Genomic DNA, 21,608 nt, shown 5'->3' with positions numbered 1-21,608 from the left:
TACACACAGAGGGATCTATTATATACAGTCATTACACACAGAGGGATCTGTTATATAGAGTCATTACACACAGAGGGATCTATTATATAGAGTCATTACACACAGAGGGATCTATTATATAGAGTCATTACACACAGAGGGATCTATTATATAGAGTCATTACGCACAGAGGGATCTATTATATAGAGTCATTACACACAGAGGGATCTATTATATAGTCATTATGCACAGAGGGATCTATTATATAGAGTCATTACACGCAGAGGGATATATTATATAGAGTCATTACACACAGAGGGATCTATTATATAGAGTCATTACACAAAGGGATCTATTATATAGAGTCACTACACACAGAGGGATCTATTATATAGAGTCATTACACACAGAGGGATCTATTATATAGAGTCATTACACACAGAGGGATCTATTATATAGAGTCATTACACACAGAGGGATCTATTATATAGTCATTACACACAGAGGGATCTATTATACAGAGTCATTACACACAGAGGGATCTATTATATAGAGTCATTACACAGAGTGATCTATTATATAGAGTCATTACACACAGAGGGATCTATTATATAGAGTCATTACACACAGAGAGATCTATAATATAGAGTCATTGCATGCAGAGGGATCTATTATATAGAGTCATTACACACAGAGGGATCTATTATAGAGTCATTACACGCAGAGGGATCTATTATATAGAGTCATTACACGCAGAGAGATCTATTATATAGAGTCATTACACGCAGAGCGATCTATCATATAGAGTCATTACACACAGAGGGATCTATTATATAGAGTCATTACACACAGAGGGATCTATTATATAGAGTCATTACACACAGAGGGATCTATTATATAGAGTCATTACACACAGAGGGATCTATTATATAGAGTCAATACACACAGAGGGATCTATTATATAGAGTCATTACACACAGAGTGATCTATTATATAGAGTCATTACAGACAGAGGGATCTATTATATAGAGTCATTACAAACAGAGGGATCTATTATATAGTCATTACACACAGAGTGATCTATTATATAGAGTCATTACAGACAGAGGGATCTATTATATAGAGTCATTACACACAGAGTGATCTATTATATAGAGTCATTACACACAGAGGGATCTATTATATAGAGTCATTACACGCAGATTGATCTATTATATAGAGACATTACACGCAGAGGGATCAATTATATAGAGTCATTACATGCAGAGGGATCTATTATATAGAGACATTACACGCAGAGGGATCAATTATATAGAGTCATTACACACAGAGGGATCTATTATATAGAGTCATTACACACAGGGGGATCTGTTATATAGAGTCATTACACACACAGGGATCTATTATATAGAGTCATTACACACAGGGATCTATTATATAGAGTCATTACACACAGAGGGTTCTATTATATAGAGTCATTACACACACAGGGATCTATTATATAGAGTCATTACATGCAGAGGGATCTATTATATAGAGTCATTACACGCACAGGGATCTATTATATAGAGTCATTACACACAGAGGGATCTATTATATAGAGTCATTACACACAGAGGGATCTATTATATAGAGTTATTACCCACAGAGGGATCTATTATATAGAGTCATTACACGCAGGGGGATCTATTATATAGAGTCATTACACGCGGAGGGATCTATTATATAGAGTCATTACACACAGAGGGATCTATTATATAGAGTCATTACACACAGAGGGATCTATTATATAGAGTCATTACACACAGAGGGATCTATTATATAGAGTCATTACACACAGAGGGATCTATTATATAGAGTCATTACACACAGAGGGATCTATTATATAGAGTCATTACACACAGAGGGATCTATTATATAGAGTCATTACACACAGAGGGATCCATTATATAGAGTCATTACACGCAGAGGGATCTATTATATAGAGTCATTACACGCAGAGGGATCTATTATATAGAGTCATTACACGCAGAGGGATCTATTATATAGAGACATTGCACGCAGAGGAATCAATTATATATAGTCATTACACACAGAGGGATCTATTATATAGAGTCATTACACGCAGGTGGATCTATTATATAGAGTCATTACACGCACAGGGATCTATTATATAGAGTCATTACACACAGGGATCTATTATATAGAGTCATTACACGCACAGGGATCTATTATATAGAGTCATTACATGCAGAGGGATCTATTATATAGAGTCATTACACGCAGAGGGATCTATTATATAGAGTCATTACACACAGAGGGATCTATTATATAGAGTCACTACACGCAGGTGGATCTATTATATAGAGTCATTACAAGCACAGGGATCTATTATATAGAGTCATTACACACAAGGATCTATTATATAGAGTCATTACACGCACAGGGATCTATTATATAGAGTCATTACACGCAGAGGGATCTATTATATAGAGTCATTACACGCAGAGGGATCTATTATATAGAGTTATTACACGCAGAGGGATCTATTATATAGAGTCATTACACGCAGAGGGATCTATTATATAGAGTCATTACACACAGAGGGTTCTATTATATAGAGTCATTGCACACACAGGGATCTATTATATAGAGTCATTACACACAGAGGGATCTATTATATAGAGTCATTACACACAGAGGGATCTATTATATAGAGTCATTACATACAGGGATCTATTATATAGAGTCATTACACACACAGGGATCTATTATATAGAGTCATTACACGCAGAGGGATCTATTATATAGAGTCATTACACACAGAGGGATCTATTATATAGAGTCATTACACACAGAGGGATCTATTATAAAGAGTAATTACACAGAGGGATCTATTATATAGAGTCATTACACAGAGGGATCTATTATATTGAGTCATTACACACAGAGGGATCTATTATATAGAGTCATTACACAGAGGGATCTATTATATAGAGTCATTACACACAGAGGGATCTATTATATAGAGTCATTACACACAGGGATCTATTATATAGAGTCATTACACACAGAGGGATCTATTATATAGAGTCATTACACACAGAGGGATCTATTATATAGAGTCATTACACACAGAGGGATCTATTATATAGAGTCATTACACACAGAGGGATCTATTATATAGAGTCATTACACGCAGAGTGATCTATTATATAGAGTTATTACACCAAGAGGGATCTATTATATAGAGTCATTACACACAGAAGGATCTATTATATAGAGTCATTACACACAGAGGGATCTATTATATGGAGTCATTACACACAGAGGGATCTATTATATAGAGTCATTACACACAGAGCGATCTATTATATGGAGTCATTACACACAGAGTGATCTATTATATAGAGTCATTACACACAGAGTGATCTATTATATAGAGTCATTACAGACAGAGGGATCTATTATATAGAGTAATTACACACAGAGGGATCTATTATAGAGTCATTACACACAGAGGGATCTATTATATAGAGTCATTACACACAGAGGGATCTATTATATAGAGTCATTACACACAGAGGGATCTATTATAGAGTCATTACACACAGAGGGATCTATTATATAGAGTCATTACACACAGAGGTATCTATTATATAGAGTCATTACACACAGAGGGATCTATTATATAGAGTCATTACACACAGAGCGATCTATTATATAGAGTCATTACACGCAGAGGGATCTATTATATAGAGTCATTACACACAGAGTGATCTATTATATAGAGTCATTACACACAGAGCGATCTATTATATAGAGTCATTACACACAGAGGGATCTATTATGTAGAGTCATTACACACAGAGGGATCTATTATATAGAGTCATTACACACAGAGGGATCTATTATATACAGTCATTACACACAGAGGGATCTGTTATATAGAGTCATTACACACAGAGGGATCTATTATATAGAGTCATTACACACAGAGGGATCTATTATATAGAGTCATTACGCACAGAGGGATCTATTATATAGAGTCATTACACACAGAGGGATCTATTATATAGTCATTATGCACAGAGGGATCTATTATATAGAGTCATTACACGCAGAGGGATATATTATATAGAGTCATTACACACAGAGGGATCTATTATATAGAGTCATTACACAAAGGGATCTATTATATAGAGTCACTACACACAGAGGGATCTATTATATAGAGTCATTACACACAGAGGGATCTATTATATAGAGTCATTACACACAGAGGGATCTATTATATAGAGTCATTACACACAGCGGGATCTATTATATAGTCATTACACACAGAGGGATCTATTATACAGAGTCATTACACACAGAGGGATCTATTATATAGAGTCATTACACAGAGTGATCTATTATATAGAGTCATTACACACAGAGGGATCTATTATATAGAGTCATTACACACAGAGAGATCTATAATATAGAGTCACTACATGCAGAGGGATCTATTATATAGAGTCATTACACACAGAGGGATCTATTATAGAGTCATTACACGCAGAGGGATCAATTATATAGAGTCATTACATGCAGAGGGATCTATTATGTAGAGACATTACACGCAGAGGGAACAATTATATAGAGTCATTACACACAGAGGGATCTATTATATAGAGTCATTACACACAGGGGGATCTATTATATAGAGTCATTACACACACAGGGATCTATTATATAGAGTCATTACACACAGGGATCTATTATATAGAGTCATTACACACAGAGGGTTCTATTATATAGAGTCATTACACACACAGGGATCTATTATATAGAGTCATTACATGCAGAGGGATCTATTATATAGAGTCATTACACGCACAGGGATCTATTATATAGAGTCATTACACACAGAGGGATCTATTATATAGAGTCATTACACACAGAGGGATCTATTATTTAGAGTTATTACCCACAGAGGGATCTATTATATAGAGTCATTACACGCAGAGGGATCTATTATATGGAGTCATTACACGCAGAGGGATCTCTTATATAGAGTCATTACACGCAGGGGGATCTATTATATAGAGTCATTACACACAGAGGGATCTATTATATAGAGTCATTACACACAGAGGGATCTATTATATAGAGTCATTACACACAGAGGGATCTATTATATAGAGTCATTACACACAGAGGGATCTATTATATAGAGTCATTACACACAGAGGGATCCATTATATAGAGTCATTACACGCAGAGGGATCTATTATATAGAGTCATTACACGCAGAGGGATCTATTATATAGAGTCATTACACGCAGAGGGATCTATTATATAGAGACATTGCACGCAGAGGAATCAATTATATATAGTCATTACACACAGAGGGATCTATTATATAGAGTCATTACACGCAATTGGATCTATTATATAGAGTCATTACACGCACAGGGATCTATTATATAGAGTCATTACACACAGGGATCTATTATATAGAGTCATTACACGCACAGGGATCTATTATATAGAGTCATTACACGCAGAGGGATCTATTATATAGAGTCATTACACGCAGAGGGATCTATTATATAGAGTCATTACACACAGAGGGATCTATTATATAGAGTCACTACACGCAGGTGGATCTATTATATAGAGTCATTACAAGCACAGGGATCTATTATATAGAGTCATTACACACAGGGATCTATTATATAGAGTCATTACACGCACAGGGATCTATTATATAGAGTCATTACACGCAGAGGGATCTATTATATAGAGTCATTACACGCAGAGGGATCTATTATATAGAGTTATTACACGCAGAGGGATCTATTATATAGAGTCATTACACGCAGAGGGATCTATTATATAGAGTCATTACACAAAGAGGGTTCTATTATATAGAGTCATTACACACACAGGGATCTATTATATAGAGTCATTACACACAGAGGGATCTATTATATAGAGTCATTACACACAGAGGGATCTATTATATAGAGTCATTACATACAGGGATCTATTATATAGAGTCATTACACACACAAGGATCTATTATATAGAGTCATTACACGCAGAGGGATCTATTATATAGAGTCATTACACACAGAGGGATCTATTATATAGAGTCATTACACACAGAGGGATCTATTATATAGAGTAATTACACAGAGGGATCTATTATATAGAGTCATTACACAGAGGGATCTATTATATTGAGTCATTACACACAGAGGGATCTATTATATAGAGTCATTACACAGAGGGATCTATTATATAGAGTCATTACACACAGAGGGATCTATTATATAGAGTCATTACACACAGGGATCTATTATATAGAGTCATTACACACAGAGGGATCTATTATATAGAGTCATTACACACAGAGGGATCTATTATATAGAGTCATTACACACAGAGGGATCTATTATATAGAGTCATTACACACAGAGGGATCTATTATATAGAGTCATTACACGCAGAGAGATCTATTATATAGAGTTATTACACGCAGAGGGATCTATTATATAGCGTCATTACACACAGAAGGATCTATTATATAGAGTCATTACACACAGAGGGATCTATTATATAGAGTCATTACACACAGAGGGATCTATTATATAGAGTCATTACACACAGAGCGATCTATTATATGGAGTCATTACACACAGAGTGATCTATTATATAGAGTCATTACACACAGAGTGACCTATTATATAGAGTCATTACAGACAGAGGGATCTATTATATAGAGTCATTACACACAGAGTGATCTATTATATAGAGTCATTACACACAGAGGGATCTATTATATAGAGTCATTACACGCAGAGGGATCTATTTTAGAGTCATTACACACAGAGGGATCTATTATATAGAGTCATTACACGCAGACGGATCTATTATATAGAGACATTACACGCAGAGGGATTAATTATATAGAGTCATTACACACAGAGGGATCTATTATATAGACTCATTAAATGCAGAGGGATCTATTATTTAGAGTCATTACACACAGAGGGATCTATTATATAGAGTCATTACACGCAGAGGGATCTATTATATAGAGTCATTACACGCAGAGGGATTAATTATATAGAGTCATTACACACAGAGGGATCTATTATATAGAGTCATTACACACAGAGGGATCTATTATATAGAGTCATTAAATGCAGGGGGATCTATTATATAGAGTCATTACACGCAGAGGGATCTATTATATAGAGTCATTACACGCAGAGGGATCTATTATATAGAGTCATTACACACAGAGTGATCTATTATATAGAGTCATTACACGCAGAGGGATCTATTATATAGAGTCATTACACACAGAGTGATCTATTATATAGAGTCATTACACGCAGAGGGATCTATTATATAGAGTCATTACACACAGAGGGATCTATTATATAGAGTCATTACACACAGAGGGATCTATTATATAGAGTCATTACAGAGAGGGATCTATTATATAGAGTCATTACACAGAGGGATCTATTATATTGAGTCATTACACACAGAGGGATCTATTATATAGAGTCATTACACAGAGGGATCTATTATATAGAGTCATTACACACAGAGGGATCTATTATAAAGAGTCATTACACACAGAGGGATCTACTATATAGAGTCATTACGCACAGAGGGATCTATTATATAGAGTCATTACACACAGAGGGATCTATTATATAAAGTCATTACACGCAGAGGGATCTATTATATAGAGTCATTACACGCAGAGGGATCTATTATATAGAGTCATTACACACAGAGGGATCTATTATATAGAGTCATTACACACAGAGGGATCTATTATATAGAGTCATTACACACAGAGGGATCTATTATATAGAGTCATTACACAAAGAGTGATCTATTATATAGAGTCATTACACGTAGAGGGATCTATTATATAGAGTCATTACACACAGAGGGATCTATTATATAGAGTCATTACACACAGAGGGATCTATTATATAGAGTCATTACACAGAGGGATCTATTATATAGAGTCATTACACAGAGGGATCTATTATATTGAGTCATTACACACAGAGGGATCTATTATATAGAGTCATTACACAGAGGGATCTATTATATAGAGTCATTACACACAGAGGGATCTATTATATAGAGTCATTACACACAGGGATCTATTATATAGAGTCATTACACACAGAGGGATCTATTATATAGTCATTACACACAGAGGGATCTATTATATAGAGTCATTACACACAGACGGATCTATTATACAGAGTCATTACACACAGAGGGATCTATTATATAGAGTCATTACACACAGAGGGATCTATTATATAGAGTCATTGCACACAGAGGGATCTATTATATAGAGTCATTACACACAGAGGGATCTATTATATAGAGTCATTACACACAGAGGGATCTATTATATAGAGTCATTACACACAGAGGGATCTATTATATAGAGTCATTACACGCAGAGGGATCTATTATATAGAGTCATTACACGCAGAGGGATCTATTATATAGAGTCATTACACGCAGAGAGATCTATTATATAGAGTCATTACACGCAGAGGGATCTATTATATAGAGTCATTACACACAGAGGGATCTATTATATAGAGTCATTACACACAGAGGGATCTATTATATAGAGTCATTACACACAGAGGGATCTATTATATAGGGTCATTACACACAGATCGATCTATTATATGGAGTCATTACACGCAGAGTGATCTATTATATAGAGTCATTACACACAGAGTGATCTATTATATAGAGTCATTACACGCAGAGGGATCTATTATATAGAGTCATTCCACACAGAGGGATCTATTATATAGAGTCATTACGCACAGAGGGATCTATTATATAGAGTCATTACACACAGAGGGATCTATTATAGAGTCATTACACACAGAGGGATCTATTATATAGAGTCATTACACACAGAGGTATCTATTATATAGAGTCATTACACACAGAGGGATCTATTATATAGAGTCATTACACACAGAGCGATCTATTATATAGAGTCATTACACGCAGAGGGATCTATTATATAGAGTCATTACACACAGAGTGATCTATTATATAGAGTCATTACACAAAGAGCGATCTATTATATAGAATCATTACACACAGAGGGATCTATTATGTAGAGTCATTACACACAGAGGGATCTATTATATAGAGTCATTACACACAGAGGGATCTATTATATACAGTCATTACACACAGAGGGATCTGTTATATAGAGTCATTACACACAGAGGGATCTATTATATAGAGTCATTACACACAGAGGGATCTATTATATAGAGTCATTACACACAGAGGGATCTATTATATAGAGTCATTACACACAGAGGGATCTATTATACAGAGTCATTACACACAGAGGGATCTATTGTATAGTCATTATGCACAGAGGAATCTATTATATAGAGTCATTACGCACAGAGGGATCTATTATAGAGTCAGTACGCGCAGAGTGATCTATTATATAGAGTCATTACACGCAGAGGGATCTATTATATAGAGTCATTACACACAGAGGGATCTATTATAGAGTCATTACACGCAGAGGGATCTATTATATAGAGTCATTACACACAGAGGGATCTATTATATAGAGTCATTACACACAGAGGGATCTATTATAGAGTCATTACACACAGAGGGATCTATTATATAGAGTCATTACACACAGAGGTATCTATTATATAGAGTCATTACACACAGAGGGATCTATTATATAGAGTCATTACACACAGAGCGATCTATTATATAGAGTCATTACACGCAGAGGGATCTATTATATAGAGTCATTACACACAGAGTGATCTATTATATAGAGTCATTACACACAGAGCGATCTATTATATAGAGTCATTACACACAGAGGGATCTATTATGTAGAGTCATTACACACAGAGGGATCTATTATATAGAGTCATTACACACAGAGGGATCTATTATATACAGTCATTACACACAGAGGGATCTGTTATATAGAGTCATTACACACAGAGGGATCTATTATATAGAGTCATTACACACAGAGGGATCTATTATATAGAGTCATTACACACAGAGGGATCTATTATATAGAGTCATTACGCACAGAGGGATCTATTATATAGAGTCATTACACACAGAGGGATCTATTATATAGTCATTATGCACAGAGGGATCTATTATATAGAGTCATTACACGCAGAGGGATATATTATATAGAGTCATTACACACAGAGGGATCTATTATATAGAGTCATTACACAAAGGGATCTATTATATAGAGTCACTACACACAGAGGGATCTATTATATAGAGTCATTACACACAGAGGGATCTATTATATAGAGTCATTACACACAGAGGGATCTATTATATAGAGTCATTACACACAGAGGGATCTATTATATAGTCATTACACACAGAGGGATCTATTATACAGAGTCATTACACACAGAGGGATCTATTATATAGAGTCATTACACAGAGTGATCTATTATATAGAGTCATTACACACAGAGGGATCTATTATATAGAGTCATTACACACAGAGAGATCTATAATATAGAGTCATTGCATGCAGAGGGATCTATTATATAGAGTCATTACACACAGAGGGATCTATTATAGAGTCATTACACGCAGAGGGATCTATTATATAGAGTCATTACACGCAGAGAGATCTATTATATAGAGTCATTACACGCAGAGCGATCTATCATATAGAGTCATTACACACAGAGGGATCTATTATATAGAGTCATTACACACAGAGGGATCTATTATATAGAGTCATTACACACAGAGGGATCTATTATATAGAGTCATTACACACAGAGGGATCTATTATATAGAGTCAATACACACAGAGGGATCTATTATATAGAGTCATTACACACAGAGTGATCTATTATATAGAGTCATTACAGACAGAGGGATCTATTATATAGAGTCATTACAAACAGAGGGATCTATTATATAGTCATTACACACAGAGTGATCTATTATATAGAGTCATTACAGACAGAGGGATCTATTATATAGAGTCATTACACACAGAGTGATCTATTATATAGAGTCATTACACACAGAGGGATCTATTATATAGAGTCATTACACGCAGATTGATCTATTATATAGAGACATTACACGCAGAGGGATCAATTATATAGAGTCATTACATGCAGAGGGATCTATTATATAGAGACATTACACGCAGAGGGATCAATTATATAGAGTCATTACACACAGAGGGATCTATTATATAGAGTCATTACACACAGGGGGATCTGTTATATAGAGTCATTACACACACAGGGATCTATTATATAGAGTCATTACACACAGGGATCTATTATATAGAGTCATTACACACAGAGGGTTCTATTATATAGAGTCATTACACACACAGGGATCTATTATATAGAGTCATTACATGCAGAGGGATCTATTATATAGAGTCATTACACGCACAGGGATCTATTATATAGAGTCATTACACACAGAGGGATCTATTATATAGAGTCATTACACACAGAGGGATCTATTATATAGAGTTATTACCCACAGAGGGATCTATTATATAGAGTCATTACACGCAGGGGGATCTATTATATAGAGTCATTACACGCGGAGGGATCTATTATATAGAGTCATTACACACAGAGGGATCTATTATATAGAGTCATTACACACAGAGGGATCTATTATATAGAGTCATTACACACAGAGGGATCTATTATATAGAGTCATTACACACAGAGGGATCTATTATATAGAGTCATTACACACAGAGGGATCTATTATATAGAGTCATTACACACAGAGGGATCTATTATATAGAGTCATTACACACAGAGGGATCCATTATATAGAGTCATTACACGCAGAGGGATCTATTATATAGAGTCATTACACGCTGAGGGATCTATTATATAGAGTCATTACACGCAGAGGGATCTATTATATAGAGACATTGCACGCAGAGGAATCAATTATATATAGTCATTACACACAGAGGGATCTATTATATAGAGTCATTACACGCAGGTGGATCTATTATATAGAGTCATTACACGCACAGGGATCTATTATATAGAGTCATTACACACAGGGATCTATTATATAGAGTCATTACACGCACAGGGATCTATTATATAGAGTCATTACATGCAGAGGGATCTATTATATAGAGTCATTACACGCAGAGGGATCTATTATATAGAGTCATTACACACAGAGGGATCTATTATATAGAGTCACTACACGCAGGTGGATCTATTATATAGAGTCATTACAAGCACAGGGATCTATTATATAGAGTCATTACACACAAGGATCTATTATATAGAGTCATTACACGCACAGGGATCTATTATATAGAGTCATTACACGCAGAGGGATCTATTATATAGAGTCATTACACGCAGAGGGATCTATTATATAGAGTTATTACACGCAGAGGGATCTATTATATAGAGTCATTACACGCAGAGGGATCTATTATATAGAGTCATTACACACAGAGGGTTCTATTATATAGAGTCATTGCACACACAGGGATCTATTATATAGAGTCATTACACACAGAGGGATCTATTATATAGAGTCATTACACACAGAGGGATCTATTATATAGAGTCATTACATACAGGGATCTATTATATAGAGTCATTACACACACAGGGATCTATTATATAGAGTCATTACACGCAGAGGGATCTATTATATAGAGTCATTACACACAGAGGGATCTATTATATAGAGTCATTACACACAGAGGGATCTATTATAAAGAGTAATTACACAGAGGGATCTATTATATAGAGTCATTACACAGAGGGATCTATTATATTGAGTCATTACACACAGAGGGATCTATTATATAGAGTCATTACACAGAGGGATCTATTATATAGAGTCATTACACACAGAGGGATCTATTATATAGAGTCATTACACACAGGGATCTATTATATAGAGTCATTACACACAGAGGGATCTATTATATAGAGTCATTACACACAGAGGGATCTATTATATAGAGTCATTACACACAGAGGGATCTATTATATAGAGTCATTACACACAGAGGGATCTATTATATAGAGTCATTACACGCAGAGTGATCTATTATATAGAGTTATTACACCAAGAGGGATCTATTATATAGAGTCATTACACACAGAAGGATCTATTATATAGAGTCATTACACACAGAGGGATCTATTATATGGAGTCATTACACACAGAGGGATCTATTATATAGAGTCATTACACACAGAGCGATCTATTATATGGAGTCATTACACACAGAGTGATCTATTATATAGAGTCATTACACACAGAGTGATCTATTATATAGAGTCATTACAGACAGAGGGATCTATTATATAGAGTAATTACACACAGAGTGATCTATTATATAGAGTCATTACACACAGAGGGATCTATTATATAGAGTCATTACACGCAGAGGGATCTATTATATAGAGTCATTACACGCAGACGGATCTATTATATAGAGACATTACACGCAGAGGGATTAATTATATAGAGTCATTACACACAGAGGGATCTATTATGTAGACTCATTACACGCAGAGGGATCTATTATATAGAGTCATTACACACAGAGGGATCTATTATATAGAGTCATTACACGCAGAGGGATCTATTATATAGAGTCATTACACGCACAGGGATCTATTATATAGAGTCATTACACGCAGAGGGATCTATTATATAGAGTCATTACACGCACAGGGATCTATTATATAGAGTCATTACACACACAGGGATCTATTATATAGAGTCATTACACACAGAGGGATCTATTATATAGAGCCATTACACGCAGAGGGATGTATTATATAGAGTCATTACATGCAGAGGGATCTATTATATAGATTCATTACACACAGAGGCATCTATTATATAGAGTCATTACACAGAGGGATCTATTATATAGAGTCACTACACACAGAGGGATCTATTATATAGAGTCATTACACACAGAGGGATCTATTATATAGAGTCATTACACACAGAGTGATCTATTATATAGAGTCATTACACACAGAGGGATCTATTATATAGTCATTACACACAGAGGGATCTATTATACAGAGTCATTACACACAGAGGGATCTATTATATAGAGTCATTACACACAGAGTGATCTATTATATAGAGTCATTACACACAGAGGGATCTATTATATAGAGTCATTACACACAGAGAGATCTATTATATAGAGTCATTACACGCAGAGGGATCTATTATATAGAGTCGTTACACACAGAGGGATCTATTATAGAGTCATTACACGCAGAGGGATCTATTATATAGAGTCATTACACGCAGAGAGATCTATTATATAGATTCATTACACGCAGAGCGATCTATTATATAGAGTCATTACACACAGAGGGATCTATTATATAGAGTCATTACACACAGAGGGATCTATTATATAGAGTCATTACACACAGAGGGATCTATTATATAGAGTCATTACACACAGAGGGATCTATTATATAGAGTCAATATACACAGACGGATCTATTATATAGAGTCATTACACACAGAGTGATCTATTATATAGAGTCATTACAGACAGAGGGATCTATTATATAGTCATTACACACAGAGGGATCTATTATATAGTCATTACACACAGAGTGATCTATTATATAGAGTCATTACAGACAGAGGGATCTATTATATAGAGTCATTACACACAGAGTGATCTATTATATATAGTCATTACACACAGAGGGATCTATTATATAGAGTCATTACACGCAGAGGGATCTATTATATAGAGACATTACACGCAGAGGGATCAATTATATAGAGTCATTACACGCAGAGGGATCTATTATATAGAGACATTACACTCAGAGGGATCAATTATATAGAGTCATTACACACAGAGGGATCTATTATATAGAGTCATTACACACAGGGGGATCTATTATATAGAGTAATTACACACACAGGGATCTATTATATAGAGTCATTACACACAGGGATCTATTAGATAGAGTCATTACACGCAGAGGGATCTATTATATAGAGTCATTACACACAGAGGGATCTATTATATAGAGTTATTACACACAGAGGGATCTAATATATAGAGTCATTACACGCAGAGGGATCTATTATATGGAGTCATTACACGCAGAGGGATCTATTATATAGAGTCATTACACGCAGAGGGATCTATTATATAGAGACATTGCACGCAGAGGAATCAATTATATATAGTCATTACACACAGAGGGATCTATTATATAGAGTCATTACACGCAGGTGGATCTATTATATAGAGTCATTACACGCACAGGGATCTATTATATAGAGTCATTACACACAGGGATCTATTATATAGAGTCATTACACGCACAGGGATCTATTATATAAAGTCATTACACGCAGAGGGATCTATTATATAGAGTCATTACACGCAGAGGGATCTATTATATAGAGTCATTACACAGAGAGGGATCTATTATATAGAGTCATTACACACAGAGGGATCTATAATATAGAGTCATTACACACACAGGGATCTATTATATAGAGTCATTACACACAGAGGGATCTATTATATAGAGTCATTACACACAGAGGGATCTATTATATAGAGTCATTACATACAGGGATCTATTATATAGAGTCATTACACACACAGGGATCTATTATATAGAGTCATTACACGCAGAGGGATCTATTATATAGCGTCATTACACACAGAGGGATCTATTATATAGAGTCATTACACACAGAGGGATCTATTATATAGAGTAATTACACAGAGGGATCTATTATATAGAGTCATTACACAGAGGGATCTATTATATTGAGTCATTACACACAGAGGGATCTATTATATAGAGTCATTACACAGAGGGATCTATTATATAGAGTCATTACACACAGAGGGATCTATTATATAGAGTCATTACACACAGGGATCTATTATATAGAGTCATTGCACACAGAGGGATCTATTATATAGAGTCATTACACACAGAGGGATCTATTATATAGAGTCATTACACACAGAGGGATCTATTATATAGAGTCATTACACACAGAGGGATCTATTATATAGAGTCATTACACACAGAGGGATCTATTATATAGAGTCATTGCACACAGAGGGATCTATTATATAGAGTCATTACACACAGAGGGATTTATTTTATAGAGTCATTACACACAGAGGGATCTATTATATAGACTCATTACACACAGAGGGATCTATTATATAGAGTCATTACACACAGAGATCTATTATTTAGAGTCATTACACACAGAGGGATCTATTATATAGAGTCATTACACACAGAGGGATCTATTATATAGAGTCATTACACACAGAGGGATCTATTATATAGAGTTATTACACACAGAGGGATCTAATATATAGAGTCATTACACGCAGAGGGATCTATTACATGGAGTCATTACACGCAGAGGGATCTATTATATAGTGTCATTACACGCAGAGGGATCTATTATATAGAGACATTGCACGCAGAGGAATCAATTATATATAGTCATTACACACAGAGGGATCTATTATGTAGAGTCATTACACGCAGGTGGATCTATTATATAGAGTCATTACACGCACAGGGATCTATTATATAGAGTCATTACACACAGGGATCTATTATATAGAGTCATTACACGCAGAGGGATCTATTATATAGAGTCATTACACGCAGAGGGATCTATTATATAGAGTCATTACACGCAGGTGGATCTATTATATAGAGTCATTACACGCACAGGGATCTATTATATAGAGTCATTACACACAGGGATCTATTATATAGAGTCATTACACGCACAGGGATCTATTATATAGAGTCATTACACGCAGAGGGATCTATTATATAGAGTCATTACACGCAGAGGGATCTATTATATAGAGTCATTACACGCAGAGGGATCTATTATATAGAGTCATTACACGCAGAGGGATCTATTATATAGAGTCATTACACACAGAGGGATCTATTATATAGAGTCATTACACACAGAGGGATCTATTATATAGAGTCATTACACACAGAGGGATCTATTATATAGAGTCATTACACACAGAGGGATCTATTATATAGAGTCATTACATACAGGGATCTATTATATAGAGTCATTACACACAGGGATCTATTATATAGAGTCATTACACGCAGAGGGATCTATTATATAGAGTCATTACACACAGAGGTATCTATTATATAGAGTCATTACACACAGAGGGATCTATTATATAGAGTAATTACACAGAGGGATCTATTATATACAGTCATTACACAGAGGGATCTATTATATTGAGTCATTACACACAGAGGGATCTATTATATAGAGTCATTACACAGAGGGATCTATTATATAGAGTTATTACACACAGAGGGATCTATTATATAGAGTCATTACACACAGGGATCTATTATATAGAGTCATTACACACAGAGGGATCTATTATATAGAGTCATTACACACAGAGGGATCTATTATATAGAGTCATTACACACAGAGGGATCTATTATATAGAGTCATTACACACAGAGGGATCTATTATATAGAGTCATTACACACAGAGGGATCTATTATATAGAGTCATTGCACACAGAGGGATCTATTATATAGAGTCATTACACACAGAGGGATCTATTATATAGAGTCATTACACACAGAGGGATCTATTATATAGATCCATTACACACAGAGGGATCTATTATATAGAGTCATTACACACAGAGGGATCTATTATATAGAGTCATTACACGCAGAGGGATCTATTATATAGAGTCATTACACGCAGATAGATCTATTATATAGAGTCATTACACGCAGAGGGATCTATTATATAGAGTCATTACACACAGAGGGATCTATTATATAGAGTCATTACACACAGAGTGATCTATTATATAGAGTCATTACACACAGAGGGATCTATTATATAGAGTCATTACACACAGAGCGATCTATTATATGGAGTCATTACACACAGAGTGATCTATTATATAGAGTCATGTCGTCCATCATGATTGTCTGTGGCGAGCTCCTCCAAGGCCATCTGCAGGTGGGGGTCCACACTACCCTGGTTGCGGGTATGGCTGGCAATCACTGGTTGGACCCCGGCAGCAGCGCCATCCGGGCCTTGGCTGGCCGCCCCCTCATCAGGGCTCTGCTGTCGGACGGGCTCTGCAGCATCTTGTAACAGTTCAGAAATCATTTGTTCTTTGCTTTTGCCGTGGGGGTCAATGCCTTTGATTATACATATTCCAGTAAGAGTGTCCTTTTTCTGCTGGTGATACCAGGACTCCCCAACCACGACCATGATCACCAAAATAAAAATAGAAAAGAAAAATCGAAGAAGGGTAGGGGTAACTGTTACACATACAGTATTGTCTCAGATCTAATAAACACTGAGTTCGATCTTCAAAACTTTTGTGCAAGTTTTTAGTGAGAGAAATGATTGCTCAAACCAGATCACTAATGTCCTATGATCCCACCGCTGCCACCAATTTGTCATGAAAACAACACCCACTCTTGGGTCAGACCTTGCAGCTCTCTGGCGCCCCCTTATCCTGCTGGTCAAACACGGTATTGACAGAGGATAAGCAAGGGTGCCGCTGCTCTAATTTATGTCGACTATTGCGGCACGTGATGTGACAGGACGTATATATACCACCAGTTCCTTCCAGGAACGTATATATACCTCCGACCAGCCACCCTCAAACCACAATATCACATAAATACTGGTATACTGCCACCACCGATCGTTTAACAGGTGGATCGGGTACCTGGTAGGTAACGTGAATTAGCGAGTGAGGAACGTGTTTGCTCGACATAGGACAAGAAGAAAGAAACTGGTAAATAATTAATGATTTACTCCCAAAAGGGGGGCAGTGTTTACAAAATATATACAAGATATTATAAAGGAGACAATTTACATGTATGTATAAACAGTTATTAAAATAAAAGGGATAAGTAATAGCAAAACCTGCTTCACAAGGTGATGGTCTCAGATTCTGTGGGGGGGACGGCTCCCCGGAAATTAGACTTGATTCCTTCACGCAGCGTGTAGTGCATGCGTCTGCGTCCCTGGTTGGAATGGCTTGAAAAATGGCCGATCTGGTTTTTAGCAAGCAGCCAAAACTCTGGGGAACACCCCTTATTTACCTTACAACGGGGCTCGGCTTTGCGAGCCCACCCAGCTGCAGAAGACCTAAAAAATCCTTCAGATTCCATATCTTGGTGTTGGGGGTCCCACATCCAAGAGGGAGACATCATCTTGACCGTCACCAATATTCATGAAGATAGATATTAAATATGAAACCTCTATGACGCTCAGAATCTCAGAATCCATTATCTCAGTTCCCGGTCATTCCTCAGTTATGCAAGTTATACTATTGTAATGGGAAAAAGGTGAGCATTCAAAAAACGTGGTTCCGATGTTTCTGTCGGACCTGTGCGTGATTAAAATTGGCATAAAACGTTTGTACAATTAAACAATGGGATTTTTTTGGAGGGATTTTCCGGTTTGTACCAGCGCTTGCCCTGGACTGAGGTTTTATGGCGGGTCATAAAAATTCCTGGTTTGGGGAAAAGCAAAAGTGAGTTCTATGTCTTCACTTACAAACAGATAGGGGGTGGGTTTTTTTTTCCTTTTTTAAAACATCTCTCATTTTTAAAAACTCGGGCAAAAATACCTTTTGCCTGACACCTCCCCCTTTTTGACTGCGCTATGGAGGTAGGACCTTCTGGTACTCCTCCAAGCGTATGTCTGGAGGCTCCCCTCGCCGGGACAACCCATCGGCATTGCCATGCTCGCTGCCCTTGCGGTGTTGAACGGTAAAGTCGTACTGCTGGAGGGTGAGGCTCCAGCGTAACAACCTTCCGTTGGCACCTGTCATGGTGTGCAGCCAACTCAGGGGGTTGTGGTCAGTCACGACAGTGAAGGGGCGCCCGTACAAGTAAGGCTGTAAGCGGTTGAGGGCCCATACAATGGCCAGGCACTCCTTCTCTATGGTGGAATAGGCCACTTCCCTCGGCAGCAGTTTCCGGCTTAGGTACAACACGGGGTGTTCTTGGTTCCCCGAGTCGACCTGGCTGAGTACAGCACCGAGGCCAAACTCACTGGCGTCGGTCTGTACTAAGAGTGGCCGTGTGCCGTCGACCGCCTTTAGTACAGGAGGGCTGCTCAGGGCAGTCTTCAAAGCCCTAAAGGCCACCTCGCATTCATCCGTCCATTTGACGGAATGGGGTAGGCTCTTCCTGGTGAGGTCTGTCAAGGGTTTCGCAAGGCTACTATAGTCCTGCACAAAGCGTCTATAGTACCCTGCGGTGCCCAAGAAGGACTGCACCTGCTTCTTGGTCCTGGGGGTGGGTCAGGACACGATAGCGTCCACCTTCCCAGGCTCTGGCTTCAGAGTACCCCCACCTACCCGGTGCCCCAGGTAGTGGACCTCGTTCATGCCCATCTGGTACTTTCCCGGCTTGATGGTCAAGCCCGCCTGGTGAATGCGCCCGAGCACCTGCTGCAGATGCTCGAGGTGATCCTCCCAGGTGGGACTGAAGATGGCAATGTCATCCAGGTACGCTACTGCGTACCTCTCCAGTCCCTGGAGCAGGTGGTTGACCATTCGCTGGAACGTGGCAGGGGCATTTTTCATGCCGAAGGGCATGACCGTGGATTCATACAATCCGAAGGGGGTGATAAAGGTGGACTTCTCCTGGGCCCCGGGGCTCAAGGGAATCTGCCAATATCCCCGACTCAAATCCATAATGGAGAGAGAGCTCGCGCTGGCTAACCGCTCCAGCAGCTCCTCAATGCGTGGCATTGGTTGTGCGTCAGAGGCGGTGATAGCGTTGAGCCCCCTGTAGTCCACACAGAACCGGGTGGTCCGGTCCTTCTTAGGCACCAGGACTACAGGTGAGGCCCACGCGCTCTTGGACCGCTTAATCACCCCCAACTGCAGCATCTCCTCGACCTCCTGGCGCATGACATGCTGCACCTCGTCGGAGATTCGATAGGCTGTCCGCCGGAGTGGGGCATGATTCCCGGTGTCCACTTCATGGACCGCCACTTCAGTCCTGCCAGGCAGGTTGGTGAACACTGCTTGGAAGGGTTTCAGCACTGCTTGCATCTGAGACCTCTGGTCTGCGGATAGCAATTCGCTTAGCTCTACATCCTCTAGGGACCCGCTGGCCTTCGCTTGGGCGAGCATGTCCAAGAGGGGGTCATCCTCCCCATCCTCGGGCAGGTTGCAGACCGGTAGGACGCAGGTTCCACGTTCTTGATGAGCCTTCATCATATTAACGTGAAACGCCTTCCGCCTACCCCGCTCGTGGTCAAGTGTGATCACGTAGGTGACCGGGTTGAGCTGTTGGTGAATGACGTACGGGCCTTCCCAGGCCGCCTGAAGCTTGTCCTTTGGTACGGGGACCAGCACCCACACCTTCTGACCCACCTGGTAGGTCCGTTCTCGGGCGTTCTGGTCGTACCAATGCTTCTGGTCAGCCTGGGCTTGCGCCATGTTGTCATGCACCAA

Source organism: Phyllobates terribilis, unplaced genomic scaffold (assembly GCF_046119375.1).
Source record: "Phyllobates terribilis strain yellow unplaced genomic scaffold, ASM4611937v1 Scaffold_5__5_contigs__length_657084704, whole genome shotgun sequence".
NCBI lineage: Eukaryota > Metazoa > Chordata > Amphibia > Anura > Dendrobatidae > Phyllobates > Phyllobates terribilis.
The sequence above is the reverse complement of the archived record's forward strand: the minus strand, read 5'-3'. Positions refer to the sequence as shown.